Source organism: Mycteria americana, chromosome 3 (assembly GCF_035582795.1).
Source record: "Mycteria americana isolate JAX WOST 10 ecotype Jacksonville Zoo and Gardens chromosome 3, USCA_MyAme_1.0, whole genome shotgun sequence".
Taxonomy (NCBI): Eukaryota; Metazoa; Chordata; class Aves; order Ciconiiformes; family Ciconiidae; genus Mycteria; species Mycteria americana.
Genome location: NC_134367.1, coordinates 19,002,197 through 19,020,772, shown reverse-complemented (window position 1 = coordinate 19,020,772; position 18,576 = coordinate 19,002,197). Strand labels below are relative to the sequence as shown.

Below are 18,576 nucleotides of genomic sequence, written 5' to 3'. Positions count from 1 at the left end.
TGCTGCCGAGGGATCTCATCTTTTACCTGTGGTTCTTCCCTCTTTCTGTAGGGGTGGCAGTGTAGGACTGCATGAAATGCAGTCTCCTGACAAGGCTGAGGAGGCTGGTGGGAACATCACGTTTTGCGTAATCATGCGTTGTCACCACCATAAGTAAAGGTGAGAATCCAAAGCTGAAATTCCCTCTCGTGTATATAACCTGTCAAACTTCATCCTTTTTCCTATGTGTCCTTAAGCTTTCCTCCTTAGACCCTGTGGCTGCCGGGCCATAAGCTGCAATCGTCGGCTCTGACAGGGTGACGTGGAGGGAGATGAGTTTCATGGCCGTTCATGCCTCCTAGCTACTCCTGGCTGACACGAAAAACAGATGAACCATGGGCTGTCACACAAATATAGAGCAGATCCCATAGCCTTTCTTTCCGCATCTGTCACTGGTTCTGTGCTGAGCCTGACACAGGTTTCCTAATTCTGCCTGTCAGCTTGTGGCTCTGTACAATAGATCTTTCTTGTTGGGAAAACCATTGCAGTACGTCGGCAAAAGCACGCTGGGTGAATGGAGCAGCAGCTGACTGTGAAATATAAACAATTGGATGTCTGTGGGAAATAAACTGGGAATCAAGATGCTCCAGAAGCACTGGGCCTAGACCAGACACCATTTAACAGTTTCATTTGTAAGACAGAAGCTTAAAAAAAAAAAAAAGGCAGATTAAGCTTTACCCGTCTGTCATTCCCAGATTTTAATAAGTAAGCAGTCACAAAGAATTATTTCTTTCTTTTTGGTGAGTAAAACCAAAGGTAGGTATGCAGGGTGTGGCTGAATGCAGTCAGATTTCAGTGACAAGTTTACTGGACGTCCATAGCATGGGAGACTGCATCCTGGAAAGCAGCAACCCTGCAAAGGTACTGGGGATCATACCGGGTACAGAGCTTTAAGTTACCAGTGCACTGTCACAGGGAGAGGGCTAATTTAATCCTTGGCTGGTAGGATTTATAAAAGAAACATTTTTCTTTCTGTACAGCATTAATGACAGTAATACTCAAATTCTGTACCTGGTCCTAGTTTTCACATCTTTAAAAGGTCTTTTGAAAACCTGCAGGAGGTATAGAAAAAGAGCCACAAGAATTGCTAGTGCTGAAAAAATTCCTGGTAGTGATTTAATGTGGAAAGGGTGGGGGGGTGAGCAGATTTTTTTTCCTGCATTTGTCTTATTTGTAATTATTGGATCCCTGTCCAGATAATTTTAGGACAGACTTCATCTCATCCAAAGACAAATGTCTAAAATAGGTAAGATGGATTGATCTGTCAGGTCCATCTGTGTGAGATTGCTCTGTTGGTGATGGAGGACAACATCACCAGCTGATCGGAAGTAGGCAGCTGGTTCTTAAACATTGGTAAAAATGATCAAGAGAAAACAGGCTGAGAAGGTTATTCAAATGATGGAGAAGGAGTTTGGGTATTTTACATGAATTAAGTAGTAAAAAAGGGTTAAAATGGCAAGGTGGCATGCAGGGGAGGTGACCATTGTGTATGTCTCTTCAGAAATACTTCTCAAAGTCAAATTTTGTTGGTTGAAGCCCAAGAAAAGGAGGAAGATCTTGAGTGCCTGGATGAGCATTTTAGTTGTCTGACAGATCAGAAGGAAAAGACTGCATTTTATGTATATTATGCATATTCTTTCTACAGGATTTAGATATACAGGATCTTGTTGAATATCATGATCAGGCTGCAGGCTGGGGGACTGGCAGGATGCTGGCTAATCGAGGAAGAGCCTCTTGGGAAAGGAAAGCCTTGTGTGGGAGGGGAGATAAGAGGTTTGTCTGGCTCTGCAGGGCTTAACCTAGTAGCTGGATATCTCCAAGGAAATGTCAGAGAGGAGGATTGAAATTTCCAGTTTGGATAAGGAGAGAGAGAGGCCTGGAATTAGGAGGTAAACCTGTGAGGTCCCTCTGTAGAGAGGATAACTGAATTTTTGTGGCTGGGAGGGATTGCCCAGGAGCAAACAGGAGGAGAGACAAACACCGCTGATAAAGAGGGAATTGTTTCCTCAGGATCCCTCCTCCCTTTGAAGGATAGAAGTGGGAGAGAGGGCCCCAGGAAGGCAGTGCTGGTGGAGTGCTTAGCGAAGTGCTGAGTGAGGTGCTGGCAGGGGCAAGATTTTAAGAGGAAGAAAGAAGTCAGGAGATGCCTGAGTCAGATGAAGCTGATGCAATGACTGAGAGTACTGGCCAGGACAAGTTTTGTGCTAAGGAAGAAGAAGCACTGGCAGAAGAGCTGGAAAACATCTGTAGTAGAGCTGTAGGAAAGGAGTTTGCAGGCAGCTTAAAAAGTAACCATACCCCGACAGTATGAGAAGAGACTGGGCATCTTAGCTGCCTCGACAAGAAAGTATCTTGTACTAAATTTCTTTTACTTTCCTTTTATTTTTTATTTTCTTCCTCCTCCCATTTAGAAAGTGAGAGGCATAACTAGAACCACTGGCTGAAGTTCTAAATGGGAAGAAGATGAATGGCTACAGCTCTTCAAACCAGTAAATTGCCCTTCCCCCCATTAGAGAAAGTGGTGGATCTCTTGAGGTGCCCAGCCCAAGGCAGGTCATGTACCCGGGCAGTATTTGTTAGCCATGTGCAAGTTACTAGTCTTGCTTTCAGGGTACTTGGGAAATGGGTAATAATTTGGGGTGTTCAGGTTAACAAGCTAACACATCCAATGGTCCTTCTGACCCTAAGCTCCAGGAAGACGTTTTCTTATTTTACAAGCATATATACTGTAATGAAAACAGATTTTGTTTGTCACTTTTTTTCCTCCTAAAGTGTCAAGAGAATGTGGGAAGAGGGCAATAACATAATTTTGTCAGATTTCCTAATTTTCAAGCAGGATTTGTGGCAAAGCAGCAAGTAGGAGGGGAAGGTTAAAGAGAGGAGGATGTGCAAGAAGGGAGGAGGGAATGTCTTTTTGGTGACATAACTGTTGGTTGAATAACTGATCAGTAGCCTAAAAATGTTACAGTACGCATCTATCTAAGCTTGTTCAAGTAAAGGTTGCCTGAGCTGTCAGGCCATTCCTTTATCTACTGTTTGTTTTGCCTTTTTCTAAAAGTATAGTAGATATTTTTTCCATATCACATCTCTCTCTAAATGGAAATCAGAGAGTGGAGGATGAGAATGTTGCAGAAATCAAATGCTCATTTTTAGAAGTTCCAAAGGTTAATGCACGCCTCAATAATGACAAGTATTTTTAAATAGCATGTTGTTTAAAACTTAAGCGAATAAGGAAGACCAGAATCTTGCATGTTCGGCTATAAACTAATTCCAAAGCTGCCTTTTTTTAGATTTGAATAAACGACAAGTTTTATGCTAAAAATCTATATACTCAGTTTGAGGATATAGGTTTTCTGAGTTTTCACTGGAAAGGAACTCAGCTCAGAAATTCTGTCTCAAAATAACACTGTTGAATAAATCTGAAAATGGGAAATAGCTTGAAGTGAAAGTACGACTCGTGCCAGCTGCTGTGTTCTGAATTCCTCCTCTTCTCTGGCATCTCATCACACTTATTAAAATGCTCTGCCTACAGACTGATTTTGCTCAAAGTATTGGGCTTTGCATGTGGTTTTGTATGTATGTTTTCCTGGTACAGTTTCTAGAAATGCTTTGATAATTGTGTGGAAAGTTGTTGTAGTTCACTGTTGGTTTTGTACATAAGAAGTCCCTGAACCTAGTGCTGGATACAATTTGTGATCCTTCAGAGTATGTTTTCCTGCAGTTCTGGATCATGGGGGCTGCAGCTATGTAAGATGATAGTAAAATGTCTGGGGTTTTTTTCAGGCTTGGAAATCCATTGCATTAAAAAAAAAAAAAAATCTCTTGTGTGTGATGGGATTAATCTTCCCAAGCTGATAAGTACAAACTGAGCCAGTAAGTGCAGAGAGTAGAAAGGGTTAAGAGGTGAATTTTTTCTTTCTGCACTAAGACCACTTGTGCCACTGCACAATTTTAAAAGCTCATTGACAGAATGGAGCTGTTAGTTCCGGTTTTATACAGTCAATCTAAATAAAGTCTGACCCTTATTTTTTGTTTTTCAGGCTTGGCTAACACTACCTTGAGCCAAATTCCTAGACTGGTTGGTGCTTTCTCATGGGATCCCTGTGACTGACAAAGGCGAGATTGTTGTGGTAGGCGTTTGCATTGACTGTCTTGACAACGCTTGGCCTAGGCTCAGACAGATGCAGTTTCCAACGCAGACACTCTTTCATGGGACTCTTATGCCAACAGGAGATGGGGGGGGAAGTGCCTGAGGGATGGGTTTTATTGTCTTTGGAATTGTGGTTGTGTTCCCCCATAAAAATCAGAACCACATAGCCCGAACTACTACAGAGGAGGGAATTTGTCAAAGTTTGCTTTTAATAATGGAGCTCTAGAATGAAAAGGGTTGGTTCATTTAACAATTAAGTGTAGGAAAACAACAAAATCTGCATTCTAGTTAACTTCCTAGCAAAGTCCAAGGTGCAGGGAGAAAGATTTATTTTGGTGCAGTTCGATAACTGTCTTTGAAGCACAGTTTTATGGTACTACCTAAAATGGGTTCACTAGGCTTTTACTTTTATATCTCTGTATAACATATATATATATATATATATATAAAATATGTATCTTTATATTTCTATAACAGAGCCTGTTTTGCTTTCATATATGGTCCTTGATTTAATAGTTTAATGTCCCACAATACTACATTTTCAATTTTAAACATCAGTAAATCCATACTCCAGATAAGGAAGTGAGATAATAAAAAAAGTTATTTCCTTTTTGAGATTGCTACAGATCTATATGTACTCCATAGCAAATTATTGATATATTTGATAAATGCATTTCCACTCAGTCAAAAAAAGTAGCACATATTTATCTTCTTGTCTTCTAGAAGGCAGTAAAAATTCTTTTTAAATAATTAAAGTCTGTCCGTTTCTCTGTTTGCGGTTTGGAAAAGATCATCCTGTAAATATCACTAGAGCTGGAAGTGCTGCATTATGCTTACTCTAATACATGGAGAAATGCAGAAATAATGACATTTTTAGATTCTTCATTTGCCTGAGCTCGTGATTTGCTGTTGGTAGCTTTCCATTTTTCCAAGCAATGCCACTTTGGCATGCATGCATCTTCTGGAAATAGTATTGGAAAGTCATATACTTACAGACTGGCAGATTTTAAATTTTTTTCTCCTTTCCTTTGAAACTCATGTTCTTGGCTTAATTATGAAAGTGTAATGGTGTTCTTGCTTGACTTTTTCTGATCACAGGAAAAACCTCTTGTGAAGAAAACATAGTCATGCCCTCGTTGGCTTCAATTTAAGTATTAAGGTTTTAATGTAACAAGCTGTATGCTCAGCTTGAGTAACATGTCTTGGTGTAAAGAAGTAATGTAATTGTAAAGCTTGTTGAAATATTTTTCATCAGGGACTTTTTTTCTTCTCACACTTTTAGTACTAAGTGAAAAAATCTTTTTTGTCACATCTTTTTTACTAGCAGAAAAACCAAATGGGGAAAAAAGGAAAAGAGATTAAATTTAATTTAAAACCAAAATGTCTGGTATTGTTTTCCATATCCCTTGCTTAAAAAGCAAGTTGATGTTCAAAAAACAATTCTACAGTTTTATTGATTTCTTTTTATTTTAACTAGTTGATTTAAAAATTAAATACAGAGAAGTGGAAAGGATTTCTTGGGTCCCTCACAGTTTGGGATGTAGATAGTATAATTCCTTTCATAAACTTTCAGCTTACAAGTAATCAGTATTTCTGCTCCCCCTACTTTGGAAGGCTGTAATAGAAACATATAATGCATCTCTGATTCTTGGAAACTTTCCTCAAATTTCTATAATAAATGGACAATGGCAAGTGTATCTGTCCTTGTGGTCAATGATGTCTTTCTAGCTTAAATAATTCCTCTCCCATTGTGTGATGTCCATTACCCTGCATCATGTGCCCATCACATCAATGGGCCGAGGCCAATTGTATGAGGTTCAACAAGGCCAAGTGCCAGGTCCTGCCCTTGGGTCACAGCAACCCCATGCAACGCTACAGGCTTGGGGAAGAGTGGCTGGAAAGCTGCCTGGCGGAAAAGGACTTGGGGGTGTTGGTCGACAGCCAGCTGAATATGAGCCAGCAGTGTGCCCAGGTGGCCAAGAAGGCCAATGGCATCCTGGCTTGTATCAAAAACAGCGTGGCCAGCAGGACTAGGGAAGATTGTTCCCCCTGTACTTGGCACTGGTGAGGCCGCACCTGGAATACTGTGTTCAGTTTTGGGCCCCTCACTACAAGAGAGACATGGAGGTGCTGGAGCGTGTCCAGAGAAGGGCAACGAAGCTGGTGAAGGGTCTGGAGAACAAGTCTTCTGAGGAGCGGCTGAGGGAACTGGGACTGTTTAGCCTGGAGAAAAGGAGGCTGAGGGGAGACCTTATCGTTCTCTACAACTACCTGAAAGGAGGTTGTAGAGAGGTGGGGGTCGGTCTCTTCTCCCAAGTAACAAGCGATAGGACGAGAGGAAATGACCTCAAGTTGTGTCAGGAGAGGTTTAGATTGAATATTAGGAACAATTTATTCACTCAAAGGGTGGTGAAGCACTGGAACAGGCTGCCCAGGGAAGTGGTTGAGTCACCATCTCTGGAGGTATTTAAAAGATGTGTAGATGTGGTGCTTAGAGACATGGTTTAGTGGTGGACTTGGCAGTGTTAGGTTAATAGTTGGACTTGATGATCTTAAAGGTCTTTTCCAACCTAAATGATTCTATGAGTGTTCAGGGAGTGACCATATCACTTCTTGATCTCCATGTGTGAAGCTAAATAAGCCAAGGTTCGTTAGCCTCCTTCTCTGAGACCAGCTCTCCATCCCTCTCCCTGAGAGTCCCATGCCTTTAGGCATGGCGGTCTGCCTCTGCACCCATTCTCCACCATGTTCTTATCAGCAGTGCAGCTTGTTCTCACCTCGCCGTTTCGTTATCTGCTGAGGTGTTTCTAAAGATCCTCAAACCTCTCCCAGCACCATATCCCCTCTTCTGAACTACAGGGGAAAAGTGTGCTTAAAGTACTCCCAGTACCTGTGTCCAGTCTCTTGGAAAAGCATGCAGAGCTGGTCTTTCTTTTTTATTTTTCTTAAAGAAGTAGAAACCTCAGTTTAGTGTTGTTGTTCTGGCAAATGTGAAACAACTGTGGACTTCTATGATCTTTTGTGGACTTTTGTGATCAATGTGAGAGCAGCTCTGACATATCGTGCACGTATCTGAAGTATGCCTCGAGGTTTTGAATCTTTCTGCTGCCCGCCAACCCTATTTCACTGAAATGGCTCTGAAGGATTACTGAAATGGAGCATATCCTGGCAGAGGTCTGTATTGGAAAATATTTGTGGCATACGGATGATCATGAGGTATTTGTGTAATGAACAAGAACATACCATACATAGTTCAGACTACTAATACAAAGCAGAGGAGTGTTGTCCTCTGATTTCCCTTGTCTGGCAGGCAAGAGCCCACCACTCCTGTCAGGGTGATAGTGAACATAGTGGCAGAACTCGTTGATCTTTCCTGAGCATCTAGAGAAAAGCTTGTGCGTGTCGTCATCTTTAGAGATGCTTTCATAGACATAGCTTGCTCCTGCCCTTTAGTAGGGAGAGAAGGGAGCAGATGGGGAAAGTCAGAGTTTGCCAGTAAAAGGCGAAATTCTTCTCTAATGATCTAGTGTTGGCTTGAGATTGTGGGGCTTTCTTATGGAGTTGTTTATTTCTATCTCATTGTTTATAACCTTAAAATAGTTACAATGTTTCATTTTGCTGTGGAAGGAAGCAATCAAAACATTTTGGCTTTGCTTCAGATAAAGATAGTGTTTTCTAACTAGCTGTCTGTAACCCTAATGGCAGCTGAGACCTCTAACTGAGTCAGTGTACCATAATTTAGTGACAATGTGCAGTGTGGATGATCTAGCTCCAGTGACACATTCATAATTTGCATTATTATTATTATTATTATGTTATGTCTTGTAGCAGTAGCCAAAGGCACAGCTTGGCTCAGTCCAACATAGAAAACTTTGATAGCTAAAATGAAATTTAGTAAAGTTGTAAATACAATCTGCCTACAAAAGTCAACTAGTGGTTTTTTTCAGCCTGTGACAAGAAGGAAGAACTGTACTCAGAGGTGACAAACTCATTCTGTGGTGACAGCCACAAAGTAAAGTTTGTTTTTAATTATAGCTCATGAAATAGGATGTAAAATGAAACCTATTTATTGGCTTTAGTCCACAAAAAATCTCCTCCAATAGCAAAGGAAGGTTTGAAGGTAGGAAATGACTTTTTCTTTTTAGGAAGCAAAATTTTTGAAGTAATTTATATTAGCTCATTCTAGAGCCATCTGCATTCCTTTGTTTTCCTGGTTGTTTGTATGTGCAGGTCTGTGGCTTGTGCAGAGCAACATGGAATGGTTTTAACTAGGCAAGGGCTTCTCAGTCTTCAAGGTTTTTAATTCTTGGTTCTGAATGTCTCACTGTTACTACAGAAGAACTTAGCATCCTATTGAAATAAAGAGCTGTAGGTTGCATTTCTGGGGTTTTATTTCAAATACCAGAGGGGTTTTGTCTTTTTGTTTGGGTTTTTTTTTGTTGCTGTTTTGTTTTTTCGTTTTTAAACATAGTATTAGCTTCTAGTAAGTCAGGTTGAATAAGAGGTTTTGGGGTTGTACCATATGCCAAAAACTAAATGCAAGTTATATCTCCCCTCCTTTTGCAGTCTGTAGAACTGAAAACTGGCTGCAAATGTTCACTTTTTGAACAGATTCTGTGTGTATGTGAAATTGGCTTTCTGAATAGTTTGTTCGTGGTTTTGTATAACTGGCCACTTTTCTGTTAAGAAGGGGTTGGAAGAGTCAGTGGAGTTGGATAGTTAATTTTTTTTCTGCTGTTCAGCAAGTGCGAAGGGAGTAGAGGACACTGACTACAGCAGATGCACAAAGCAACAGGGAAAAGCAGTAGGATTCCAGTGCTTAAATGTGCTGGAATGTACTGGCAATCCTCAAAGTAGGGAAGGAGGCGCAAGTCAAGACACTTGTCTGCTGTTGTGTATTTTGACCTTCACAGAGAAGAGTTAGGCAACCACTGCATACCAGTCCTTGTAGCAATCATCTGTCTTGTGCAAAAGGGTCTTGTTGCTGCATAACAAAGTCAGTTTCTGAGCTTTCACAAGCAGAACTTCTACTTTTTCTACTTTTTTGAGTGCAACTTACACAAACTAATTACAGCAGTACTTGAGAAATTTGTTTGCTCCTTCCTAGATTCAAACATTACAACGGGGCCTCTAATTTTATCTCTGATTTAGTTTTTGATTCTCCTGTTAGTATGTTGATCCAAACAGGGATCAATAGCGCTCTCCGTGTTTGCTGTCATCTCAGTATTACTGAATCTTCCTCCATCCCCAGTAGCTAGAAATTGAGCTCTTCCTTCTTTTTTCTTTAATTCTGGCTTGCTTTCTGCATGTCTCAATCCAGTTTCACTTTCCTATAAAACTTGCAGGTTGGCTTGAAACCATCCTGCAGGATAAGAACTGCCAGTGGGAATGAAGCTGCCAAAGAGCTCTGCATCTCAGAGAGGGGACCTGTCAGCTTCATCCCTTTCCTTTGCCACTATGGTAAAAGGCTGATTTACAGCTTGCCATGTTAATCGGTAGTCCTTTTAATGCCTCTGTCATGATTTTGAGGTGCTGGTTCCCATTTCTGTAAAGACTAGAGCCTGAGGCTGAGGAAGAAGCAGGTTGGTGGCTGGTCTGTCACAGGCACAAGCTGAGCTGCACAAGCGAAGTTGTCTTCTCAGGGGCTGTGGAAGAAACTTCTCCAGGAACTTGGAGCCCTCTCAAACCTCACCGCTTGCTGTTCCAAGCACAACACCCACTTTTCAACCACGCTTTCTCTAACCAAAACACAAAGCCAATCTCCCCAGAAGAAAACATTTCATTTTGAGTATTAGTAGAGAAGGCAGGAGAGTACAAACTGTCTGTGACACGAGATAATTATATTGCCTTATGCACTACATACCACTTTGCCTCCTTTTTTCCATCTGCTAAGTCTCCGACCACTGCTTGGCACTGCAGGAACCCAGGCCTCCTGGTTATTTCAGGTCGGTAGCAGGTATTGGTGCATCCTCCTCAACCCGGCTCAGTTGATTTAAACCTATGGTTAGGAGTTAAGTTCAGCTTGTCACTCAGTATTGAAGTGTTGTGCCCAAGTGCAAGAGCCTGTTTTGCTGACCAACGCCTGGGGGAAGAGGTGTCTGACCAGTAGCCTGAATTCTTGCTCTAGTGCTATTTTTCTGTGACCATAATTGGTTCCTTTAACATTGCTTTGTGATTATTTTTTTCTACTGTTTTTTTTGTTGTTGTTGTTGTTGTCTTTATCAGGCATTTTTACAAATAGTTACTTACTTTTATTCATTTGCTAACAACCACATAGTTAGAAGCCTCATGTGGTCAGCTTATGCTTTATATGTTTTTAAATCTTGTATTTGGATGTTTCTTGGTCTGCATGTCCTCATTTTCACTGTCTTCTGTAGCCCTTCATGAGTGGGGTTTGGGTTTTTTAAAGTATGGATAGACTACAAATGTGCCTGTAGTTACTGACCTGGTTGCTTTGTCAGTCGTATTCCCAAACTCCCCATTAACTCAACTGTGTGACTTCAGCTATTAGACTTCAGAGACTTAAAGCTTATGTAGCGTTGCCTTGGCTTACAGCTGGTGCAGTATGTCTGGTGCAAAAACCTCCCTATTCTCTATTTAGAACAGAGTTTGGTATGGATGAAACCCTGAATTTCCCATCTTCTTTTGTATTGTGACGTCTTCCTACACTGCTCTGCTCTGGCTTTTCCCACCTAAATGAGATCTGAAGCCCACCAAGCACCTTTGTTCAAGTCGCGATGCTCTTGCTCCCATTTGTGCTGACCGGTGTAAAGGAGATGCACTGCCCTTGTGTCTCTAATTATGGCTTGTTCCAACTCTTTTTGGAGAAGCAGCAGCCAGCAACTGTGCTCCTCCCTCGTTTGTTTTTAAAGTAGCACTGCTTTGCTCTTGAATCTATTTAATTGGTTTCCTGCTGGAAAGAAACTCAAGGGCTGCCTTTGCCAATTAACTAGGGCAAAATACTGTATTAGTACACAGTGTAGGTTAACCAAGGATTTCAGAAAAGAAATGTGGGATACCTTTGATGGTTAAACAGTTGTTCTTTGGTGGGGGAGGTATTTCCATTAAATATGGAATAGGAATTCAAAGACATTCCAGAGTTCAGTTCCTTCCCTCTGAAAGTGTTCTTCCTGTCTAGTTCTAATATTGACAAACTATTTCATCCTAAAAGCATGTACAGCTCTTAACTCCTAGCCAAGCACTTACTGTCCTTTGACAAAACAAAAAAAAAAAATCTAGAGAATTACTTCAGGCCTGTGACACAGCTTACTCATGTAATAGACTATCTTTAGGAACATTAATAGCCATATTTTAAATGAAATTTCTATTATTGGCCTCCTAGATTGCTAGGTGCAATAAAGTCAACCAAGAGAGAGCAGTCAGATTTAGTTTGTTCCTAGGAATATCTAAAAACAAACCACAAAAGCTAATTTTGAGCAGTGGGTTGCAATCCATGTTGTTTAGTTTAGAACCTCTGGAGCAATTCCTTTCCAAATGTCTCTATTTTAAACTGGTGTGTCAGACCGCTGTGGCTGCTCTTTCACAGTCTCCTTAACATAAAACATCATAGTGACCATTAAAGTAAATAGGAAAAAGTAACAATTACAGAACTTACCAAAAAAGATTCATTTCCTAGTATTCATTTCCTAGTGAATTCCCTTTAAATAGGGGGGTATGTCTCAAGAGCTGGGTGGGTGGTGTGTGTGTGTACCATGTTACTTGGCTGGGACTATAATGAACGACCTCATCTGTGATCTTCCCAGAAGCTGAAAAGAGGGCAGGCTTCTGTGGTTTATGTCTTGTTTGGTTTGGGAAAGCACGAGTTGAACTTGGAAAGATTCCTACTACCTAAAATGTTCAACACGTGGCCTCTGGAAAGTGTAGAATATCTTCAACTACCATTTTTTAAGTCAGTCTTTTTAATAATAACTTTTTCCAGTAAAATTTTGTTTTACTAAGGCTTTTCTGCTTTATTTTTTAATACTGAAATAATGTTAAATGGCTGACATGGTTGATTCTACTTTTTTAGGCTGCATCCAAAGGGAGGAAGCTACAAGAGTCAGAACCATTCGGACAAATACTGTTGCAAAGATATTTCCTGACACCCAAGTGGGTCTAGAGAAAATGGTGGTCCACTAAATTCAGCTACTAATCCATTTTTTTAGGTGCAGAATGTAGTACCAAGAGTATTAATATTAGTTGAATTGTTTTATAACTTTGCATTGATGTTAACTTCTGAAACATGTGGTCCACTGCAGCATGTGCTATGCAAACATAAAAGAAAAAATAAAATCTCTTTCCCACAGAGGACTTCAAAGTCTGAGGGTGATACTGACCCTATTCTGGGTATGTTACAGTATGGAGTAAGACCTGACTTACTGTTTAAGGTAGTTTGTTTGATTCCTGTTAATAAACTGGCTGTGACAGTGCAGAGCAACCATCTGAGTATCTGTCAAGCTTCTGAAAAGGTTTTTTCAGACATAACTGATGTCCAAGGTGAAAGGCTTGACGTAGACGTTTTGCACAGGGAGAAGCATGTCTTCAAAGAGGTATTGGCTGTTTCCCGGGTATTGTTTTTGTGGGATGAACTTTAGTCACCTCTTAGATAATGGACTGATCACTTGGACTTGTGGAAGGAGCTCATTTTATGAAGTGGCTTAGGGAATATATTGTGTATATCAATTCTTTAAATATAAGTGTTGCTGCTTTATTTTGTTTCCTTCTTTAGGAAGTAAAATGACTTAATTCTGGTGATGTTAACTTCCTTTAAAAACCATCAAGACTCACTGAAGAAAGTTCTTCGTTTGACTGTTTTGTTTTTAGAGCTCTTCTTTATAAAACCCCAGAATGATGAGCACAGACTTAAGCTGCCCTAGAAATGTTTTCCTCCTTGCCAGAATAAGTCTATGCAAATTTTCTCACTTTATGCTGCATGCCAGATCTCTCTGCTGGGAACCGGTGAAGAATAAGTGCGCGTTTTCTATCCCTGTCCCCAGCGTGCTCTCTGCTCGTAAGCAGGTCAGCACTGCGACCCATAAGGAGCGTGGAGCAAGGGCTGTGTTTCGGTATGCTTCCTGCCCACGCTCACGAGCAGGTAGAAGTTGCAGATCGAGCAGAGTGCGGGTGGCTTGCACAGAGCCAGAAACCAAACCTGTTCCTATGAATGTGCAGTGTGGGATATACCCAACACGCAAGAACTGACTACCTGTTGCAATGTGTGAATTTGGGGAAGGGGTTAATATGGTCTGGGAGTGCTAAGAAGCAATGCAAAGTGTTGGCAGGCAATTCCTATCTTGAGTGGGCTGTCATTTTCACTACATATCAAATCTATAGCAAAGGCAAGTGCTCCGATCACGCTGGGTGTTTTTGCATTGCTTCCTTGCTACCCGAGGTGTTCCCTCTTTAGCAGGATGGATTATATGGGTATGTAGAAGGTGTAAGGGACTGACAAGTAGCTTCACTTTTCTCTTTCTAACAATGCAGTGACATGTAAGGCAACATGCTTTTTTAATTTTTATTTATTTTATTTATATTTTTATTGCAATTCAAATCAACTATGCTGATATGTTAGAAAAGCTTTATTTAAATTATTTTTTGATGTCTCCTTCTATACTGAGTTGATATTTTCCTTTAAAAATGTTCAACATCTGTTCTGTTTGGGTAACTCAAAAGTCAAGTCTCTTCCATAATATTAAAGGTTAAAAAACCAAAATGCCCTAATCAGCTCCATACTGTCCTTACTAAATGAATTAATTGACAGGGAAAGCCATTTACAAATGTAGAACTGCCAGTAGTTTGTTCTTAAGGTTTTATAAATGAGGAAAGAAAAACTATAGTTCAAGCTCAAAAAGCATCTTGATTTAGTACAATTAATCAATGAGTAAGAGGAGAAAACTAAATGGAAACCAGAAGTAATAAACCAAGGCCTAGCACCTATTGATTTTTAAGAGCTGTGCTCAAGTGTACAAAGCGGTATGGAGAAAATCCCGGTAGCATGTCTCTGCATGTGTTCCTGAAATCAAAGGTCTGTACTTATCGGTTCTTGTTACCTAGGCAGCTGTAGCGCGGGGAGCCCTGAAGGGAGTGTTTCCACTGCCGCGAACCTGCGCTCTTTCCTTTTTTTCCCCTCGTGCTTTCTGCTGTCTCTCCATGCCTGAGCGCTTCCACCTTCGGTATGGGTGTTTCTGCCTTGGCTGTTGCGGAGGCGTTACGCGTGGCCTCTGCCTCACGCAGATGGGTGCTACAGGGCTGCTGCTTCCTGCAGTGAACAGGTACACGAGTTGTGCTACAAGCACTGTTAAATGTGGAATGCGGAGGGAAAATGTGGAATGTGGTGGGGAAAAAAAACAAACCCACCAACAAAAGCAGGAAGCGTTAGAGCTGGGGCTGGTGTTGAGGCTAATATATTATACCTCTGAAAATACTGCAGATGCTGATTCTCACTCTGCAGAGGGAGAAGGAAAACACGTGCTCAGGCAGCTAATGCACTGCTCATCCTCCCACCAGCCTATGTGATGTGGTGGGTACCAGCTGATGTGTCTGAGGCATGACTAAACTGTGTGAGCTGCTCAGTTACGCAGTAAGTTTGAGGCAGAAGAGGTTGTCAGTAGTTTCTTATAACTCAGGTGATGTTCTAATGGCTAGATCATTCTTCTTTTGGTGTGTGCAATCTTAGTGGTTCACACTGATGTAAGAACTTTCTCTTGATTGTGTTTGTTGGAGGTCTTCCAAGGCCTGTGCTAAATGACTTGACTGGACCATCAATAAGAAGGTAGGAAGAAACCAGACCAAATTAAACATCTGCCTCTAATCAAAGTATTATTACTTAATAAGAATCTGTCTGTGAGTTCCCTAGCCCATGTGAGTGACGGGTCTGTGCCCAGGCATGTGCTGGCTGAATGTCACATATGGACGTGACTTGGAGAAAGGTAGTTGGAACATGTAATTCTGTAATGTGTGAAAGGAAACTTGGGAACAAACAACACTTTATTCACCAAGCTAGCATGGCTGAGATATTAACATAGGCCATAATATAATTAAATTTTGTGACACTGTGCTTAAAACAGGCAAACTGCTCCTCTCCCAGAGAGAAGAGGAAAACTTGTCCCAAGCCAGTTTCCTACTAGAACACCCTGACCTCTCCTGCTTGGCTGACCTGGGCTACCTTGTCTTGGGTACCGTGCAGTGGAGGTGAGACTGAAGAACTGGATTGTGATGCAGATTGGATGGGAAGAGAGCAGGCTGCTTCAAACAGGAGGAAATTAGAGCAAGAGCATTATGGAAATGAGATAAAAAGACAAAATACAACTTTTAGGAGGATGCAGGGAAATGATCCATTGGATTTGAACAGCATGCAGAGAGAGATTTTGAATCCAGAGTAATCAAGTTTGTCAGGCCAGAAGTCTGTTGTAAAATGTCCTAGCTGATAGATGTAGTTTTTATCATGTGAAGCATCAGATGATATGAAGGGTTGACTATTTGGTGAGAGATGCAGGAATTCTCAAATCTTCTCCTCTGTTACCCATTCTTAAACTTGGTACTACTATTGAGAGAACCAGTGAGTAGCTAGTACTGTTGATCAGGCTAGATCCTGTTTGCAGGACGTACTGAGCAGGCTGTATCACAGTTTTCTCTCTCTCAAACACAGGGTGGGGGGAATCTTACTGATCTATAATTTAGTCCATTGCACAGCCCAAGCCATTGGATTTATTGTCAGGAGATGGAATTCTTCCAGAAAGATGTGGTGGCTTTTTTCTGTTTGGGTGTGTTTTTTTCCCTTTGGCTGAGGTGCCTGATGCTAGACACACTGTCTCCCTCTGAAGGCCTACAACATCACTTTCCTTCATCTTCCTGAGTAAGTAATGTAAGCAGTTATCTTAGAAAATCTGCTTCTTTAGGCACCAACAATAGGGTGACTATCTTAAGTAGCCTGAATCCCATCCTAGGTTTCTCCTTATGCTTAGTCTGCTGTGTCACGCTGACATAGTGAGTGAGTTTGTATACCATGACATCTAATTCAAATACACTGTATTTTCCTGTCCTCTGAAGACTAGAGGGGCAGTTCTGGGTCATAGCTGATGCAAGGTGTGATATGGTATGATGGCAGCTGTTACTCCTGCAGTGAAGCTGTCCAACTTCTAGCTAGAGTTGCTGTTTTTAGGCATGGTTTTGGAAAAAGTAAAAGTAATTTTCCAGATGGTTCTAATTACTGCACAAAACATTTCTAAAGTTTTACTCTTTCTATGAAGAGTCTTTCTCTTTTCTTGTACTTCAGCAATATTTTCTTCCTAGTCCTATTGACTAGATGTGCTCTGCTGGTTCTTCTCCCTCTTAATATTGTTAGTGGAAGATAGCTCTTTAGAACAAATGAGAATTTCATGCTAATCTCTGAGGGGCAGATCTGGGGTATGAGACTGGGAACTTGCTGTCCACGCTGGGAGCTGTGAAAAATGCTGTTTCTTACAAATATCTGCCTGGAATTTTGTGGTGGCTGTTGAGTCATAGGAACAGAGAGCTGTGGGTAAGTTAACCAGCCTCCACCCCACTCTGAATGCTGTTTTCAGCTACCAACATATCTGCTTTGCAGTTCAAGTGTAGCATGTGAAGGGATGGTACTTGTGTATGTGTTGTCTTGCAGCTAGGATGTGAGCTGTTGTTAAAACCTGAGCTCCACTGTTAGTATACAAGTGTAAGACAGCAAGAGGGCTTGCAGTAGGATTTTTCAATCCCATGTACTTTGTTCCTTCATCTGAGGCTTGTCAAGTGCTATGGAAGTACAGCACTGGGCAGTGCACCAAGCATGCGTTCTGCCATAGTTGCAAGGAAAAAGACAGTTTTGACTGGTGGAAATGAGAGAATTGCTCAGCTGGTCTCTCCAAGTGTCTCAGTCAGAACTAGGGTCCACTCCCCTTGTTCATATTTGCATTTTCTCAGTAATTTTGCACAGCTTTAAATGTGGTTTCTAGCTTTAAGCTTCCAAGGCTTCCCCCCCCCCAAAGAAAAAACTCACAGACCTCAAGCTTGGTGTTACTTGGGTTTTGTGTAAACATAGCTCTTACTTTTCTGAGAGAGTCAACTGTGGAGAAGGAAAAACCTTGTGATATGTTAAAGTTTCAAACTGCTCCTGACTGATTTATTGCTGGTGTGGAGACAGCTCAGAGTGCACTAATTCATCCGTTCCTTGTAAGCAGAGAGGAGGGAAAGAATAGGAGGAAACAAGGAAAGGGGTGGAGGGGGAAAGAGTTGGGGAAGAGAAAAATAAAAACATGGGAAAACTTTAGGGATGGGAGGAAAGGCATAGCAAAGCAGTTGTTTTTGACTTGGTTGTTTACACATTTCTGGAAAATAATAAAATAAGATGTTACCCTAGAGAGCAGTGGAATTGTCTGTGCCCTTGTTATTACTGTTGCCTTCACAAGCTAGAAAATAATTCAGTCGCAAGTGACTTCTCACTGCTAGATAGTGTTCAGGGGTTGTTGCAGCTGCGAGTTACATGCTTAGGTTACCACTGGCTTTGGTTAAGACCAGTCTCTTTTAGGTTGGCTTCATCTTTCCTCACTTTAAGACCTTTTACAGATGTTGTCTGTTCGATTCACCCTGGGCTCCTTTCATTGTGGGAGAGTTAGGACCAGCAAGAGGGCAAGGCATATGGGTGGAAATTCAAGGTATTTTAAATGCAGTTGGATACTGAGTTACCTGTAGCCAGTAGTAGAGCTCTAGTTGGTATGGCCAGCAGAACTGCCAAAATAGTCAACACAACCTAAAGTAGGCACCTACAGCCCATGACTATAATGGGAGCTCATAGCTGGGAAACATGAAAGTATCTTCTTAGCCATGTTAATTTGGAGGACTTAAGTAGGACTTAATAGTAAGTAGGACTTGACTGCGTTCTGAGCTGCCTGCCTTGGCTGGTGAACACTAGCTGCATAGACCTTGGTGTACCCATGGTTTTGAGCATGAATTCTGTTAACAAAGGTGGTGGCTACAAGGAGCAGAATACTCTGTAAATATGAAAACATAGTAACCATCAGCTTTCTTCCAGTAGAAGCAAAATCTGAAAACATTCAGCCAGGAAAATGAGTTTGTCTGTTTCTGATTTTTGTCTTCTGAAAACCAAAAAACCCAAGTCAACAGGGTGTTGCTCTTTCACTCTGAAAGTCTCCTGATTGTTGCCAGCATCTGCTGAAATGGTTATTCATATCACAACTCCTTTCAAGAAAGATTACACTGCTTCTGTTGTATCCAACTGTCAGTGGAGAGGGAAGGTTGGGGTTTTTTCCTGAACTCTTGTTCCTTTGTTCATGATGCCAATAAATTGTTTTAATCTGTACTTGATCTCAGAGTCTCACTACTATTTCAATCATGTAGTCTTGGTTCTAGTTTGTTGA

At 41.2% G+C, this 18,576-nt stretch overlaps 1 protein-coding gene across 4 annotated transcripts in view; it reads left to right on the top strand.

Moving 5' to 3' along the window:
- The window catches only part of RNF144A (ring finger protein 144A), a 67,614-nt gene that overhangs the window by 13,651 nt on the left and 35,387 nt on the right, over positions 1-18,576 (top strand). Inside the window, exons 2-3 of one of the 4 annotated variants that reach the window (XM_075498002.1) lie at positions 52-159; positions 4,080-4,169. The exons of 1 other annotated variant lie outside the window; for it this stretch is intronic. The gene's annotated coding sequence lies outside the window, so the exon portion shown is untranslated. The remainder of the gene's footprint in view (positions 1-51; positions 160-4,079; positions 4,170-18,576) is intronic. 2 more of the 4 variants (XM_075498004.1, XM_075498001.1) reach the window with 2 other exon arrangements.